Here is a 17,567-nt window from a genome sequence, read left to right as displayed (position 1 = left end):
TCGACCCCCGTCCCCATTCCCGCCCCCCGCCTTGTACACACACCTGGGAAAAAGATGAAGGCAGAGCAAAAGGGAGAAAGGAAAGCTTTTCCTGCTCCTGGGGTCCTGTCCTCCAACATCACATGTGATTCCAGCCTATCACTGAAGTCTCTCTTCTGGTCACACACAGATGGAGGGCACACCATACCAGGAAGACACTAAAGAAAAGAGGTGCCTTTTCAAAAATTACTCTAATTTGGAAATCTTTTTTTCCTCCTAGCTTTACTGAAATATAATAGACAATTAGTTGCTCATATTTACATTATACAATTCAATGAGTTTTTTCTCAATTATAGTTGGCATACAATAATATATTAGTTTCAGTTGTACAAATTGTGATTAGAGATCTATATAACTCACGAAGTGGTTACCCCACTAAATCTAGTACCCTTCTTCCCACTTACATATTTTTTACAACATTGTTGACTATTTTCCTTATGCTACACTTTATATCTCCATGACTCTTTTGTATCTATTTATACTTCCTAATCCCTTTGCCCCTTTTCACCGTCCTCCCCAACCTCCCACCCCATCTAGTGTCCCTCAAAATATTCTCTGTATCTATAAGTTTGTTTCTATTTTTATTGTTGTTATTTTGTTCTTTAGATTACACATGTACGTGAAATCATGTGATATTTGTCTTTTTCTATCTGACATACTTCATTCAACCCAATACCCTCTAGGTCCATCAAGGCAATATCTTTTTCCATCCCCTTCCTTTTAGTCTGTGTGTGTCTTTCATTCTGAGGTGAGTCTCTTGTAGGCTGCATATGTAGGGGTCTTGTTTTCTTATCCATTCAGCCTCCCTACCTTTTGGTTGGAGCACTTAATTCTTTTCCATTTGAGGTAATTATTGATAGATATGTAGTTATTACCACTCTTTATTCATGTTTTTGATACATGTTTTCTCTTCTTAAAGAAGTCCCTCCAATAGTTCCTATAATATTGGCTTAGTGTTGATTAATTCCTTTAGCTTATTTTTGTCTGGGAAGCTCTTTATCCCTCCTCCGACTCTAAATGATAGCTTTCCTGGATTAAGCATTCTTGGTTGTAGATCCTGGGTTCATCACTTTGGATATTTTTTGTCAAGCCCTTCTGTCCTGCATAGTTTTTTTTTTTTTCTTTTTTTGAAAAATTATCTGCCAGTCTCATAGGTGCTCCCTTGTAGGTAACTAATTGCTTTTCTCTTGTAGCTTTTTAAGATTCTCTCTTTATATTTAAACTTTAGATTTTAATTATGGTGTGCCTTGGTGTGGGCATCTTTGGGTTTATTTGAGGGGAACTCTCTGACTTTCCTGTGGTTATATGTCTATTTCTTCACCAGGTTAGGGAAGTTTACCATCATTATTTCTTCAAATATATTTTCAATTTCTTGTTCTCCCTCTTCAGGTATCCCTATGACACAGGTGTTGTTACCCTTAATTTTGTCCCATAGGCTCCTTAAATTATTATATTCTTGGTTACTTTTTTCTTGCCGTTCTGATCCGTCGTCATTGGCTTCCCCATCCTCTATATTGGTGGTTCGATTGTCTTCTTCATCCACTCTGTTGCTTCCCTCTAATATATTCATCTCAGATAATGTATTCTTCATTACATTTACATTTTTATGTTTTTATCTCTTTGTTAAAGTTCTCACTGAGTTCATCTACACTTCCCCTAAGTTTATTGAGCATCTTTATAACCAGTGTTTGAACTCTGCATCTGTTAGATTGCTTGACTCCATTATTCCTGGGTCTCTGTTCTGTTCTCTCCTATCATATGGTTTCTGCTTCTTTGTCTTTCCATTTGGCTGCCTTTCCATGTCTGTTTCTGTGTATTAAGCAAAGCTCCTAAGTCTCTCAGTCTTATTAGTGCAAATATGTGTGGTAGGTGTCCTTTGGCACAGTCTTGAGAGGGGTTCAGCTGCAGGCCAAGTTCAGCCCCAGCCTCTGCCTGTCCAGGGCCAACTGTTAAGATTCAGCATGCAATCCACAGATGCTGTGCTTATAGTTGCCTCAAAAGGCCACACCAGAAACTGAGGCCAGCTGCCTCCAGTGTGAGTCTAGGCGCTGCTCAGCAAGGAGCACCTGACTAGCTGAGGACACAACTGGATATGGCTTGGTTGGGGCCATGAATTAGAGGAGGCAGAGTTTCAGGGAATCCTCTGGGCTGATGATCTCTGTTATCCAGTTTGATGACATCTCAGCTATGGCAGTGCTGTGTTTGCACACTGGTAGGGAGGAGGGCTCCACGGAGGAACAGTGAATACCACCAGGACTTTTGTCCAGGAGAGAGCTTCACCTTCAACCCTCACTCCGACAACTCGGTGTCCCCCTGTAAGTCCCTGGTGCCTCCCAAGCAGCTGCCCCAGTACTGGAGCTCAGTGAGCAGGTTCATCACCGCGAAAGCCCGGTTGCGGTCATGGCCCCTTTAAGAGCATCTGCAGCTGCCACTGCTGCAGCCTCTGTCCCATTCAGCCACTCGGGACCAGGCAGCCTCATGTCTTTGTCCTCTGCTACTTTCTACCATTATGATTTCTTATTTCTCTCCCTAGTTATAGGGGTTCTGTTCATCTATATCCCTGCTTGCTGTTTGCTCTGTGTTTCCGTCACAACTTTGATGTGGTCGCAAGAGGGATGAACAAAGCCTCTATCATCTACACCATTTTGCCCAGTCTTGGAGACCTTTTTTAAAGTACCTGTGCTGTGGTAGAAAGAACAGTGGGTTGAGGGGCCCTCTGTCCAAATTCTCCCATGAACCAGTGGGATGACTTTGGGAGTATGTTTAACCTACTTGTGCCTTGACCCTCTCATGTATGAAACGGGGATCTGAACACCCCATGAGGTTGTTCTGAAGATTAAAAGAGTTGAAACGTGTAAAGTGCAAAGAAGAATGTCTGTCACAAAATCAGTAATTCCATTTTATGTTAATAGCTCTTAGTTGCTATGATGATGATGATGATGATGTAAGAATGTCCAAATGTCCAAATTTTTATAAGAGTTTATTTGAGCCAAACAGAGGACATGCCTGCAGGCAATATTTCAACACGCTGAGAAAAATGCTTTCTAGAATGAGAGTTTTCAGTTTCCTTTGTGCATTTGGTATTAAGGAGGGAATTTAAGGAAGATAAAATGAAGGTGGGAGAAAGCAAGGCCGGGATTGAATTACAGGATAAGTAATAAGATTATGTGCTCTCTTGAGGGAGGTTGTGCTTCTGAGGGATCTGAAAAAGAGGCATTTCAAAGGTGTGTTAACCTAGATGCATGAACACAATGGACAGGGCTTGCTTAATGCAAAGATAAACCTTTTACTAAAGAAGTTATAGACTTGGGTGTGACTACCCACCAGGACCTGCCCAGCTAGGAATTTATGATCAGATCACCCTGTGAGATTACTTTAGGGCACTGGGCTTATCAGATATATTATAGAGCCTCTTTTTTTATCCACAATTTAATTAACTCTGCATCAATTAGCTTTGTGATCTTGGGCAAGTCAATTCATTACTCAAAGCCCTCAGGCTCCTGCCCTCTGAGGGGCTCTCATGTCCCACAGCAGTGAATGGCACTCCATTCTCAGCTCTGAAATTGGGGGAAACTCCAAAACTGCACATTCAAGAGGCACAGGGACTGAAGAGGCACACTTGCAGGAAATGAGGGCACCATCAGAAGGGGGATGTCCACGTAGGAGGTGAGGGAGCTAGGGACAAGCAAGTCTGCCATCGTCCCTCCTGCTTTCCCACTGGAAGAATTGTGTCTTCTCTATTTCCCTCCCACGTCTTCCTTGCACCCTGGATGCCTGAAAAAGCTGACAAAAGCTGAACATCCTATCCTGGTGTTGTTCATGTCTATAATTTCAAGGAGACAATCACATTTCATCAATTTCTTTGAGGAAACAGGTTCCATAATAATAATTTAAAAAAGGCCCAAACTTCTGAGAAAGAGTCTCTATTGACATTTATAAGGCTTTGTTAATGTTTAACTTTTCTTTTCTGATAACTGTTTTAGCACTCTGTCTCCTGTGGCAGCAAATGCATTACCCAAGACTGGATGCACCTTGCCAAGTCGGGAGAGACTTGCTCATGGGCAACCCACAGGAATCATTGGGTGCCTGGGCTGTGCCAACATGGGAAGAAGGAAGCAAAGGAAGGAGAGTCCTGGGCTAAGGGCTAGGAGCAGACCCAACTAAGGCACCTAATGCCCCAGACGAGCTAATCATTTTGCCCCTGACTTGATTAGAAATAGTATTTAGTTGCTAGTATCAGAGATCTGACTGTAGTACCTTCAATAAGAGTCTTATTCTTCGCTCACTTAAAATAAGTCTAGAGGGCTTCTATAGTGACTCTACAAACTCATTAGGAACCCAAGCTCTTTGTAGCTTTATACTTCACCATCCTAGTTCATTGCTTTCATTTTCAGGTTTGCCTCATGATCTAACATGGCTGCTGGGAGCTCCATCCATTACATTCACGTTCCAGGCAACATGAAGAAGAAACCAAGGAAGGGCAAAAAGAATATGCACACCCTCTGCCTTTCCAGAAGTCCCACACAATAACTCTGCTTACCTCTCAATGGACACAGCTCAGCCATGCAGCTGCTCCTGACCGCAGAGGAGGCTGTGGTTTGATGGAAAGGGGAGAATGAGGACTATTAGTCGTAGCATAGCTTCCAAGCTACTATCCTGAGCAATTTCGCCCTGGACCCAAATTTGCACGCCTACCTAGCAACAAAGCACAGTATTTACTTATTACTCAAATATTCCCCAGAGAATGTCAAAAGATTTCTTCCAACCATGTTATATGATGCTCTCCTACAGAGCAATTCTAGTAAATAGTTTGCTCCATGTTGGTACACTTCCAAGGATGCTTTAGCTTAATAGCAATGTTTAAACTCTCTTCAAAAATGGGTCATCCGAGAATTTACCCAGCAGGTTTAGTCATAACTCTGGCTCTGACTAAAGATGTAGGCCCTAGTCTCAGCAATGACACCATCTGTCTGGATCCTTTATTCATTCAACACATATTTGTTAAATCTCTAACCTGCCCAAGACATTGTGCTGGGTGTTGTGGACCCAAGAACCAACATATACCATGCCACTGCCCTCACGAGCACTTAAATGCCTAATGAAGAGGTGCTGAGGGACCACGTGTGAGGCTCCCTGGCAGTTCATTGGCAGGGTCCTTGACCCTATCTAGGAGTGTCCCTAGAAGGCTTCAAAAAGGGTGACCTCCAAGTTGAGAGTTAGAGGTCAAACAGAGGTTATTCAGACTGTGGATAACAAAGATGTTGCAAGATCAGAGGATAGTAGGTCCTTCTGGCCACAGTGCGGAGAAAGGACTGGAGAGGGGCAAGTATGGCTGCAGGGAGGTCAGTGGCGAGGCCATTGCTTTACCCAGATGAGCAGAGAAGAAGCAGAGGCAGAAGGGGATGCATCCGAGAGCGTTCCAGAGGCAGCCTCGTGAGAACTTGGTGACCGGTTGTTGAGGGGCATCTGCTTGGGATGGGAGGAGGAATTCAAACATGCTGGTGGGTTTCTGGCTTCAGAAGCTCTAGATGGAGATGTGTCCTGGGGCTGGATAACACGAGAGACAGGCCAAGACCTGTGGCCAAAGCTTCTTCCTCCAGCTGTGGCCCCAAGACACCAGGTTTAAAGACAGTACTGCAGGGAGAAAGGAGGCTGGGAGAAAATACTGAGTTCAGTTCTAGGCAGGTTGTTGTTTGAAGGGCCTGTGCAGATAACCAGGAGGTAGTCAAAGATGCCATTCTGGGGCACAGGAAAATGATTTTGAAGTCATACATATGTCTTCTCACATTTGCTACCCTCAGCATCACATGTGTAAAACAGCTATGCTGGGCTGTGTGATGTGGTCCCCAGGCTCCTTCCTGCTCTAATATTCTCTTCCCCTCCGCCCTCACCGTCCCAAGGCTGATGCACCACGTGGGAGCAAAGCACGAGGGAGTCAGTCCGAGAGGCCCAGCCTAGCCCGATTCACCAAATTCCTGTAATCAGTTTAGTTACACAACAAAATTCAGATCAGAGTGAGGATTAGCAGAGGAAGTTTGTGAACAGTGCTTTGAACTTCCCAGATGAAAGCCCCCTCCCCCGTTCACTCAAAGAAAGCCTGAGGTATTAAACATGACATAAACACATTGCCACCCCCTGGCCTCGCTGTGCAGCCCTGTGCAGCCAGCTGGGTGATCAGCTGGCATTCCAAATTGCCTTCCCAGCATGGCATTCCACCCAGGTCTCCCAGAGGGGGAAAATGGATTTTGTCCTCAGCCCGCTGCTCCTGGAATTGCAAACATTCAGTGAGCCGGCCCCCAGGCCTGCCTTCTTTAGGACTCCTGCCTGCAGCCCAGGACAGCAGAGTAAGAGAAACGTTCATGTCCCCACCACCTCCCCTTCTCACTCACAGAGGGAAAGAAGAGGCCCAGCCTGCTACTGGCAGGTTATTGTTCCCAGATAGAGACTGTCAAACCCGGTCAGCTTCAGATACACACTGAGAGCACAGCATCCGCATTCCTGGAATGTGTGACTGCCCAGCTTCACCTTCCGTGGCCCTCAATTCAATAACATGTCAAGTTCCTTCAGTCTCACCCAGAGCTAAAACCCTCTCACCCACTCAGAGCCTGTGCATTTGGAGCACACAAGCACTGTGGCTGTCTAAATATTTAAGCCAGGGTAAAGGAAAGCATATTTAGTTCATTGAACTGAGTTCTCCGAGCTGAGTGGGTCTCACCTGTTAGTGCTGGTCTTGTGATGAGCTGTGGAAACCAAGAGCTGTTGACTGTGCTCACTGGGCCGTAGGCCTGATGGTCATGAATGCTCTCCCGGGAGGTCGGCAGCCTGCGGTACCTGGGGGAAGGAGCATGGCAATTTGGCTGGGCTGCTGGCACCACAAAAAGCCTTGCCGAGGACTGCTGGAGAGGTCCTGTGCCCTTCGTTCCTCACTCGACGTACCCAATCTGCCATAATAGGAAGCCACTCCACCCTGGTCCTGGCATAGCCTCTCCGAGCTGTGATGCTGCTCCCACTCTGCAGACTCTTTCCACCGTGAGTCTATTCTCTTGGAGTAACCTGAAACAAATCAGGCTCCTGTTCAAATTGCAAGGGTACCTGGGGGACAGATGAGGTGCACCTGCGGCCCAGGAATGATGCATGATTTGCTCAGTATCACACAGCAGTTGGTGATGAAACTGAATCTATAATCTCAGACTTTGACTTTCCTTCTCTTATGGGTAGAATCGTGTCCTCCAAAAGATACATCAAAGTCCTAACCCTTGGTGTTTGTAAATATAACCTTATTTGGAAACCGAATCTTTGCAGATGTGATCAAGTTGAGGTGAGGGCACTCCAGTCCAATGTGACTGGTCCCTTATAACAGGAGAGAAATATGGACAAGACACACACATAACACAGAGGAAAATATCCATGTGAAGATGAGGCAGAGCTTTAGAGTTCCACAGTCACAAGCCACAGAACACCTGCATGAAGCCACCGGATGCTGGAAGAGGCAAGGGAGGGTATCCCCTCAGAGCCTTCGGAGGGAGCATGGCCTGGCCAACACCTTGATTTCAGACTTCTAGTTCCAAAACTGTGAGAGAATAAATATCTGTTGTTTTAAGTCATCCATTTGATGCAGCGGCCCTGGGTAACCAATACACCACTTGCTGGCATTTCTGATACAAGAACTGTGAAATTCTGGATGGTAATGCAGTTTCGTGGAGGCAATGAGAAATGGCTCATTATGGGCTTGGGGCATTAGAATTCCTACCAGGTTTAGTGTGATGTGCAAGTCATCTTTGAGGGGTACCCGATACTCCAAGACTCCTCTTTGTCCTGAGAAATGCCTTCCATCAAGACCTGATGTTATGAGCTCCTTATCAATTTTTAAACTTTAATTTATGAATTTATGTAAAATCCGAGGGACTTTTCCTCTTAATCCTTTTTTAGGCTGCCCAACATAATTCTGGTCACTTGCATTTAAGTGGCCTTCTCACCAGAGGGATTTCAAGGCATTCACCAAACTCTATGGCCCATAGAAGTGGCCTCTGGGGTTAGGAAGTCCTGGTTTACATCTGCCCTCTGGCCTCACCCTATCCCAGCGGCTTCGTTAAACTGAGCCTTTAGTTCAGTGGACTCGGTAAAGAAGATAAGAACTGGAACAGAAAACACTGTGGCTCAGGCTGACTGTAGGCTGCGGGTTTAGGCAAATGGATGGCTTGCAACTAACCTTAATATCAATTCCATTTCTCACGAGGTGAAAATTATGAGCTGCAATTTTGTGAGAATCCATTGCTCAGCTCCTGCAGTCTGTGACGATGTTTCTTACAAGACATCAGTTGGTGGTTTGCATCCGGGGATGGCTGTGATCATGTCCTAACACTCAGCAATACTAGTCCAAGATAATCCTCAAGCCCGCTGCCTTGTCACCGACACACATCGGCTCAGGTTGTTGCCCAAACCCAAACCTCCTGTTTGCATAACTTTGGGAGTAACTTCCTAATGACTCTGTTTTATTTTCTTGCCTCACCGCTCTTCACTGAAACTTCTTGTTTACTATGGAATTGCTAGGAATCTAAACACAGCAAGGGACAGTTCTCCCTGCTTCACGAGGCATGAGTTGAACTAAGTGGAACCATACCTTTGCTGTCCTCCCAAACCAACAGGTGGAACCAATTTAAAACCTCATGATTGTGCGATGTGTGTGCAGAACTCCCCTGTGTGTTTTAATATTCCTCCCAAGAAGGACATAATGTTCTTGCCTGTGTTTTGTCTACCAAGGACAGGCGCTGCACTCCAAAGGTAATAGTTCTAAACAAGACACACACATAACAGTACTACTGCTTAAACCAATTATGATACGGGCATACGACACACCAGCGAAAGTCATGCTTTGGAAGCAAATTTAATGACATGGGAAAATGTTTATGGTCTGCTGTTAAGTGAAAAAAAAAAAGCTGTTTACTAAACAGAATATACAGTACAGAAACAATAATGCAAAAATTATGTACATATTTATAGAAAATCTGGAAGGCTACACTCCTAAATATAAATATTGATGAAATACTCAGGGCCGTGAACATGCAACAGCTCTGTGCGTGCAAGGCGCAAGGACGTCACTTGAGAGGACAAGCAGTGGCTGACCCTGGCCCGGAGCCGTGCCTGCTGGGAAAGTCTACCTTTCTCTAGTCATACACGGCACCATACAGACTGGCATCAGCCCCAGAGATTATGGGTGAGTCTAAATTTTCTTCTATGTGGTTTTTTATGTTTTGCAAAAGTTCTTCAAGGAGTATGTGCTACTTTTGTGCCAACTAAAAAAATTCACATACAATATAACTAATTTAAAAAACATAAATAATGGAAATTTGAACATTGATTTAATGATATTAAGGAATTATTTTTAAGTAACCTAATGATATTGTGGTTATACTTTTAAAAGAGTCATCAGCTATACAGGGGTCCCCAACCCCTGGGCCACAGGTCAGTACCAGTCCATGGCCTGTTAGGAGCAGAGTTGCATAGCAGAAGGTGAGCAGCTGGCTGGCAAGTAAAGCTTCATCTGTATTTGCAGCCGCTCCCCAGCGCTAGCATCACCGCCTTAGCTCCACCTCAGATCAGTCCCCGGTGCCAAAAAGGTGGAGACCACCGACCAATAGAGATGCATACTGAAATGTATATTGATGAAATGATACGACATCAGGGATTTGCTTCAAAATAGTATGAGAGGTAGTTCAACTGCAGAACTGCACAGGATCCTTCCAATGCCCCTTTCCCTGTTTCTATTTTCTTATTTTCCATAGTTCTTGTACCTTCTAGCAAACTATATCGTTTATGTATAATGTATATTGTTATTCTCCCCTCCCTTCCACTAATTGTAAGCATGTATGACCCGGGCAAGGATTTATGTCTGTTTTATTCATGATATAACATAAGAATCTAGACCTAGAGAAATGCTTGACACATAATAGGTGCTCACAAAATTTTTATTGAATGAATGAATGCCACATGTTATGGGGAGCCAGTGGCCCAAATAGCTCCTGACATACAAGCAGGAGTCGATAAATACCGTTGACTAAAATGAGATTAAATAGTCTTGAAACCGTCCTTAGGAGAACCCTGGGAGATCCTAATTAGAGAAACAGAGTTAGTCCTTTCTGGAGCTAATTTTTCTAGTTTTAATTTTTTTTTTCCCTCATCAGATTTCCAAATCCTGAGCTGCCCACATTAGGAGCAATGATCCTCTGCTGGTGATTCAGCACAAGTGATCGCTGAGCTGGCTGAGCTGAAAATTACGCCCTCCAGATTAGAAAAGGTTGCCTTTCCAGAAACTATATCTTGGTTTCTTAATAAGGTATAATTAATCACACCAATGAGCATAATGACCAAAAATAGTTTTCAAAGAGCAGCCTAATGCTGGATAATTATAAATCAGAGGGTTTAATGAGTCCAAGTTGCTGCTAGATGGAGCATTGATGGCCCAAGCTGAGCAAACCAAAACTTTCATGGAGAATAAAGACAGGCCGTGCTCTGTGCCTGGTTTGCGGACTGCTGCCACCCCACGGTGCCCCACGCTAATGCTCACTCTCATTTGTCCTGTATAAGCTGCTTTGGGATATGCTTATTTCTTTATTTCCTGAAATAATGGCTTCTAAGACTACAATTAATAATAATCGTCTGCTGATAATGCAATTTTTACCTTTGGCAAAGTTCCCAGAGCAACCGAAGTCTTTAAATAAAAATCTATTTCTTATTTTTAATAACAGTAAGATATGTCTTGAGGGGTATTTTTAAAATGCAGATGAGCAAAAAGAAGAAAAAACTTTTAATTACCTGTAATCCTACTGCCCAGAGACAGCCGTGCCCATCATTCACATCGTGTCTCACCTCCACCTGTTTACATCTCAATGCTTCCTCACTTCCTGCCCATCTCACTCTTTGTTCAGATATTTTAGCTGTGTTCATGGTAATTAAAAGATAGCATGTGCCACAGTAAGCAAAGAGGCCAACGACGACCTGCTGAATTCCCCAGTCCCACATTGTGCCCTCTACTCTTGGATCTGCTCCTGCAGGAACCGTCTTCTTCCTGCATTAGTCTGAAAGTATTAAACCATAGACCTCCACAGTACAGATGGTATGGCCCAGGACCTAAGCTCCCCCCAGAACACATCCTGGTTCTAGGTCTGTCTCAAGATTACTACGGACCTTTAGCTTCCAGCAACCAAAAAATGAAAAGAATAAAATCCGTCCATCATTCATTTGACAAATATTTACTAACTGCCTACTCTCTGCAGTGTTCACATTATCTATTGCTTTAAATAATTATTTATCATTACTTCTTACACATTTGTCCTTTGGCTGGGCTCAGCTGAGAGGTTCTTGCTTTGAGTCTCATGTGGTTACAGTCAGATCCCTGCTGGGCCTGGAGTTATCCAAAGTCTCATCCGGGCTGGCGCCCAAGATGGTTCCCTTTTGTTGCAGGAGCCTCGGTCCTCTGGTACTCCATGACTTCCCCTCCTCTTCACATAATGTTTCATCTTCCAGGCCTTTCCTCTTGGCTTGATCTTTGCACAGCATGGTGGCTGCAGGGTGCTTGCACTTCTTACGTGACAACTGGCTTCCGAAGGTAGAAAGCAGAAGCTGCCTGCCCAGGAAATGGCCACACCTCAAACAGGTACAGTGTCACTTCTGCCACATTCTATGAGTGATACCTGTCACAGCTCCTGCCCAGATTGAAGGAGGTGGAGAAACAGTCCACCGCTTGATGGGAGAGGGGCAATTGCACTGCAGAAATCTGTGTGAGATGGGAAATAGCGTTGCTAACTTGTTTGGAAACTACAATCTGCCATAGATGGGCACTGTGTGCAGCCAGGGTTGAGGGCCCCCTCAGTCCTTAGAGCTAACATCTAGTAGGCAAGCTAGACATTTAACAAGTAATTATGAAATAAAACATATATTTCTACATTTAAAAGCCAGGTCCTAGAAAGGAAAAGAACAATGGGAACAGAAAAGAATTTTAAAAAACCTTGGTCAAGGAATGCCTCTCTGAAAATGGAGCCCAGAGACTGAGACCCCAATGGCGAGCAGGAGTTATGCAGGTGGAACAGAATGTGAGCAAGGTAGAGTGGGATTAAAGTGTAGTAAGCAAAAGGAAGATGGGAGCAAGGTGAGGTTTAAAAAGTATGCCAGGGCTCAGTCATGCAGAGCCTGGCAGCCCTTATTGCTATCTAGAATTTTTTTTTTTTTCTCAGTGCAATAGAAAAACACTTGTTTGGTTTAGGTTAGGTTCAGCTGCAAGTGACAGAACCCCAAATAACAACCTATTAAACGAGGCAGAAATATATCTCTCCTTCACATGAACTGAGTTTGGCATAATCCATCAGAGGCAAGATGCCTGTTTATAGTATCAGGGAACTAGCACCTTCTAAATTTCATCTACCATCATCAGAACACAGTTTACCCCTACTTCACGTTTCAAGATGGCTGCTTGAGTCCTAGCCATCACATCCACATGGCAGTTGGCAGAAAGGAAGAACGAAGATATGTTTTATCCTTTTCAGGATACATGTCATTTCTATTTACTATCATTCATTGGCCAGGACCTAATTAGGTAGCCACGCCCATCTGTTAGGGAGGTTGATGGAGTCTTTATTCCAGTTGCCCAGGTGCCTAGTTAAAAACTGGATGTTTTATAACTAAAGAGGAGAATGAATAAACAGCTATAGTACTGAAAGGTTTTAAGAAAGGGACTATTTCTCACATTGCCCAAACCTGCCTTAAAACAGGACATTGGTTTTATTGTCAAGGTTCCTGAGTTCTACAGTGCCCCTCCAACACATACACTACTGTTCTCTGGGTGACCTTGGGGATTCTCTTAACTTCTCTGGGACTTCAAATCCTCATCTGCAAAAGGGAGGCTACCCTGCACTTCTCATAAAAGAGATAAGCGAATTAGTGAGGTAATAATAATTAAAGGTCTTAGCAGGGAGTGGAATTGAATAATCGTTTTAGGGAGGATGTTGCTTTTGAGGAATAAGTAACAATAATACCCAGTCTATGATCTATTTAGAGATTTGGAAGCACCAAGAAAATAAACAACATGCCATCTTCCCAATGGTCCTTCTGTAACCCAGCAACCAGCAAGAAGTCCTTAAGTGCACAGAATTGAGATGATGTCTACTCCCCTTAAGTGGACAAAACTAAGCTGATATCATCAACTTCCTTAGAAAAGCTAAGTTAAACTGACCTGCTCCCTGAGCTGTTAGCAGTCACAGGCCTTTGGTCACAGAACTCAGATTGCTGAGATAAATGACCAGAATGGAGTTTCCGGGAAAGATAGACATGTTCACATGCCACACAGACAGAAGCAGAATTTAGCATGAGTCGGTCTCTAATCTGTGTTTTGGGAGCAAAGACGGATTACAGACAAAGTAGGGACAGAAGTAGAGTTTATTTGTTCTTGTTCTGAAAAGCTCCCTCCACCTAATAGTATAGTAAGATGAGCTGTTTACGGACTGCCTACTAAGCTACGTGGCAGACTCTGAGCAAAGCTCTTTAAACACTTGTTTCATTGAACATTCTGCAGTCCAAAGAGGCAGGTGCCAAGCATGCCTCCCTTTTATAGGTGAGGAGATTGAGGTCTAAGACCCCAGTCACAACAGGCTAATAACATTATTTGTCCCCCAAATAGCCCTTGAAATGTAAACCCCTAACTACCCTGCCTCCAACCACCTAAAGTCTTAGCATACCTCATTTCCAATTCAGCACACAGGTCTTGAAGGCTCTCTATGTGCCAAGCCCTGGACTGGGTATTAATATTGTAAAGACAAAAAAGACACAGTCCTGGTTTTCAAGTTCACAGACTGGTGGAAACATACACTAGGTAAATGTGCTGCTGGGTATTCTGTGTGCTTGTTACATACATGGGAGGAAGGCCTAACCCATCCTGGACACTGCCAGGAACAGTCTGGGAAGGCTTCCTGGAGGAGGCAATGCCTAAGCCAAGTGTAACGACTCTGATTCAAATACACTTGAATGTGTCTGAAATAGCATACATGCTTCACACACACACACACACACACACACACACACACAGCTGTTTTGTAACTACCCTCATCAGTCTGATCCTCCTCATTTATTTACTAACAGAGCTCTAGTCACCATTGGTAAGAATGGCTGGATGGGCTTTCCTGAACCCCAGCCCACCTATTTTATGGGTCAGCCCATTTATTTTATGGTGTTTCATCGTATGTTCCAGAAGATTCGGGAACAAAAGGCAGCCTCCAGGGGAAGACAGCCAGAACATCACCTGCCCCGTCCGCATCCTCGACTGGAGAGCCTGGGCCCCTGGGTGAACCAGGTCAATTTGTCCTTCGATCATACTTCCTGATCATGGGCTTGTTATGACCTTAATTCTCATCTTTTATCTCCACAACAATTGTTTCCACAGAGAACGTTTTGTCCTGTTGGAAAACACAAGGCTTAGAATTGAGAAAAATGAAATTTTCAATTTTCAATTGCTTTTTGGGGGGTCCTCAGATGGAAAGGTCTATCTTGCCTCTACCTATCTGAATGTTCTTTCTCTTTTACCTTCTCAAAGGGGTAAGAAAAATGAAAAAAGCCTGGAATTCCAGCCCATTGCAAGAGATCCAGAAAGGGCACAGCAGGAATGCTGGGGGCAGCCCGGGTGACCAGCCTTTCCCCTCAGAGGCACGGTATCCAGATATTCAGATGGCGTTTAGTAGCACAGAGAACGTGGGCCTTCACAGAACTTCTGCGTGCACAAGATTGGTGCACTGGGCTGAATAGAAGGGTGGAGAAAGGGGTCCTGCTTTGAGCTCGTACTTGACAGTATGATGGAGAAAACTTCGATTGTCCTGTTGGAGATGGCAGGGTAGGTATTATGAGGTGGGGGTTACAGCCTTCCCTTAAGATCAGAAGAAAGATAATAGACTTATTGGGCTGATCACTTTGTGAGGTATATAAATGTCTAATCACTATATTGTATACCTGAAACTAATATAATGTATATCGACTGTAATTGAAAAATTTATTCTTAAAAAAGATTAGAAGAAAGAAAAGATAAAGGGAAAGAGAAGAATAGAGGGTAGGAAAGAACGAATGAATGGGAGGAGAGAGGAAAAGTAAACTTAAGAACCAGAGTTTCTAAAACCAGCTTCTGTCATTTCTAAAGGTCTAAAATCCTCATTTCATGAAAAAAATTTTAAGAATCTCCCATTAGGACTAGAACTCTAATGTGACATTATGGTGTGAATAAAGCATCTGAGTTTTGGAGAAAAGCAGAACTGATTTTAAATCTTGACATTAGACACTGCTACTTCTTAGCTGAGTGACCTAGGATAAGCCTGTTTTCTTGTGAGTAAAAATGAGTATGACAACACCTGACTGGAGAGGCAAGAATGCCTGAGAGCTTAGGTTGTGGGCTCTGAGAGGACACTGGTGGGCCCATCCTTCCCTTGTAGTGTTGAAAACCCTGATGGCCTGACCCAACTGCACCCTACTGTCACCTGGTGAGAGGGGTCACCAAGGAAAGCATTTCTATGCTGCTGAAGGGTTGGAGGACAGCAGGCCTGAGCTGAGAAGGGCAGCAGTCCCAGCAGTGCTGTAAGAGGTGAGATTATACTAAGTCTGTGGGTGAAAATAGAGCTGTGGTAGGCAGCCATCACTCTGCTAGCTGTGACCAGGCATTTAGTTAATCCACTATGTTTCTCACATACCACTTTTCTTCTCTTATCCCTGTTTATAGCCCTGTGATACTCTGGGAAACAATGCACCTCTCCATTCATTTATATCCTATATTCCAGATGTGAAATTCAGATCTGAAATTCAGTTTTGAGGTTGATTGCTTTTGTTCTTTCTTCAGTAGTTGTTCCCCTCTCTTGGCTGTGTTGACCAGTGCTGAATGCACTCCCTTAAACAGGCATTTGGCTCATATTCAAATTCTCGAGCAGAGTCCAGTTTACTGTAGGGGCTGTGTTAAGAGATGTATGTGCATGTGAGCATGCATGTGTGTGTGCATGCATCTGTGTGTGTATGTTCCCATCCAGTATGGCACCTTCTGTCAGCTCTTCCATCCTCTTCACAGCCTCTTTTAATAAATTCACTCTCAATCTTTTGAAACATTTCATCTTTAAAACCTCATGAATGTTAAGATTCTATCTGGGCTTCAGGAATTATATGTTTAAAAAGTCAAATTGCATGACCATTAATCTAGGAAATATTAACTCTTTTTTAATCTTTCAAGTTTCACAAGCAAATCTAAATGCATCTTTTTCCTTCTTTGTTTAGTAAGTTAACTAGTCAGTCTGGCATTGTCCTTATTCTTGATGTTAAGAAACCCCGCAGTACTTCTTTGGCACCATACAGGCTTCTGACAGCTCTTCAAGTGGCTTGTAATCAGAAAGGAAAAAAAAGTGATGTTTTCCAAGATGAGCTTTAAAGAAGATAATTCTCCTGGAGTTAACAGATTAGAAAACTTGTATGTAAGTAATGATTAGGAATGAGCTTTAATACAGTAATTGCTTAATATAATGACACAGTCTAAATATTTTTTACTTGCAACATTCTAGAAACAACATATCAAGGTAATTTGTGCTATGAAATAAGATACCTCTCTCTGATTTAAGATATTCTAGAGCTCCAAAGAGAAATAGAATGTAACGCCTATTTTGGGATCTTGCCAAAAGAAAGGAAAAGAAAAGCTAAACCTTATTAGAACTTGGAAAATCTAGTGTGCTTAAATGAAATGGTTCAGTACGAATTATCAAGGACTTTGCAATATAACGAAGCCATTTTGGCCTTGGATATATGAAATACAGTTGTAATATTCTAACTTCTTAGAACCCATTGAGTATTTCACAGGGATCTGGTTTTTCATTTCAGCTATTCAGATATGTTTAGTTTTTTCATTAAATGTAGTATGTGTCATATGAAGAGGAAAGCAAGCACATTTTAATGTTGAGGCAGAGATTCTTTTTTAAAATAACTTTTTCTTACAAAAAGTTATACAGATTTATAGAGAAAATTAAAATCACCCACAATCACACCATTAGGAAGAACCATTATTAGCATTTGGTATCATACTTCCAGTCATTTTTGTGCATAAAAATGTAATTTTTAAAAATTAGGGAATTATAACGTATACAGTTTTGTATCCTGGTTTGTTGTCTTTATTGTTTCTACTAAACACATGCAAGGAAGACTTCTCCATATCGTATACATTCTTCTATAATGTCATTATTATTGGCTACATAGTTTTCTATTGTGGGAATGTACCACAATTTAAAAAAAAAAAATCAGCTCCCTGCTATGCATCACTTGGGTTCTTTCCTGGGTTTTTTGTTCTCTTGTTGGCTATTACAAACAATGGTGCAGATGTGCCTTTGTGCATATCTGTAATTAGTTCTCTGGAATAAAGGGTAGGAAAATTTGTAAAGCTATTCGTACATAAGACTGAATTACCCACCAGAAAAGCTACACCAATTAACACTCACTCAGGAATGTATAAGAATAGTGGAGAAGATGAACAT

At 43.0% G+C, this 17,567-nt stretch overlaps 1 long non-coding RNA gene across 1 annotated transcript in view; it reads left to right on the top strand.

Annotated features, from left to right (window-relative positions):
* Positions 1-17,219, top strand: part of LOC120588063 (uncharacterized) — a 45,268-nt gene extending 28,049 nt beyond the window's left edge. Inside the window, exons 4-6 of the long non-coding RNA XR_005649132.1 lie at positions 4,434-9,253; positions 11,563-11,692; positions 14,276-17,219. This is a non-coding gene — a long non-coding RNA (uncharacterized LOC120588063). The remainder of the gene's footprint in view (positions 1-4,433; positions 9,254-11,562; positions 11,693-14,275) is intronic.
* The last annotated feature ends 348 nt before the right edge of the window (positions 17,220-17,567 follow it).

This window comes from Pteropus medius, unplaced genomic scaffold (genome assembly GCF_902729225.1).
Source record: "Pteropus medius unplaced genomic scaffold, Ma_sr-lr_union100, whole genome shotgun sequence".
NCBI lineage: Eukaryota > Metazoa > Chordata > Mammalia > Chiroptera > Pteropodidae > Pteropus > Pteropus medius.
The sequence above is the reverse complement of the archived record's forward strand: the minus strand, read 5'-3'. Positions and strand labels throughout refer to the sequence as shown.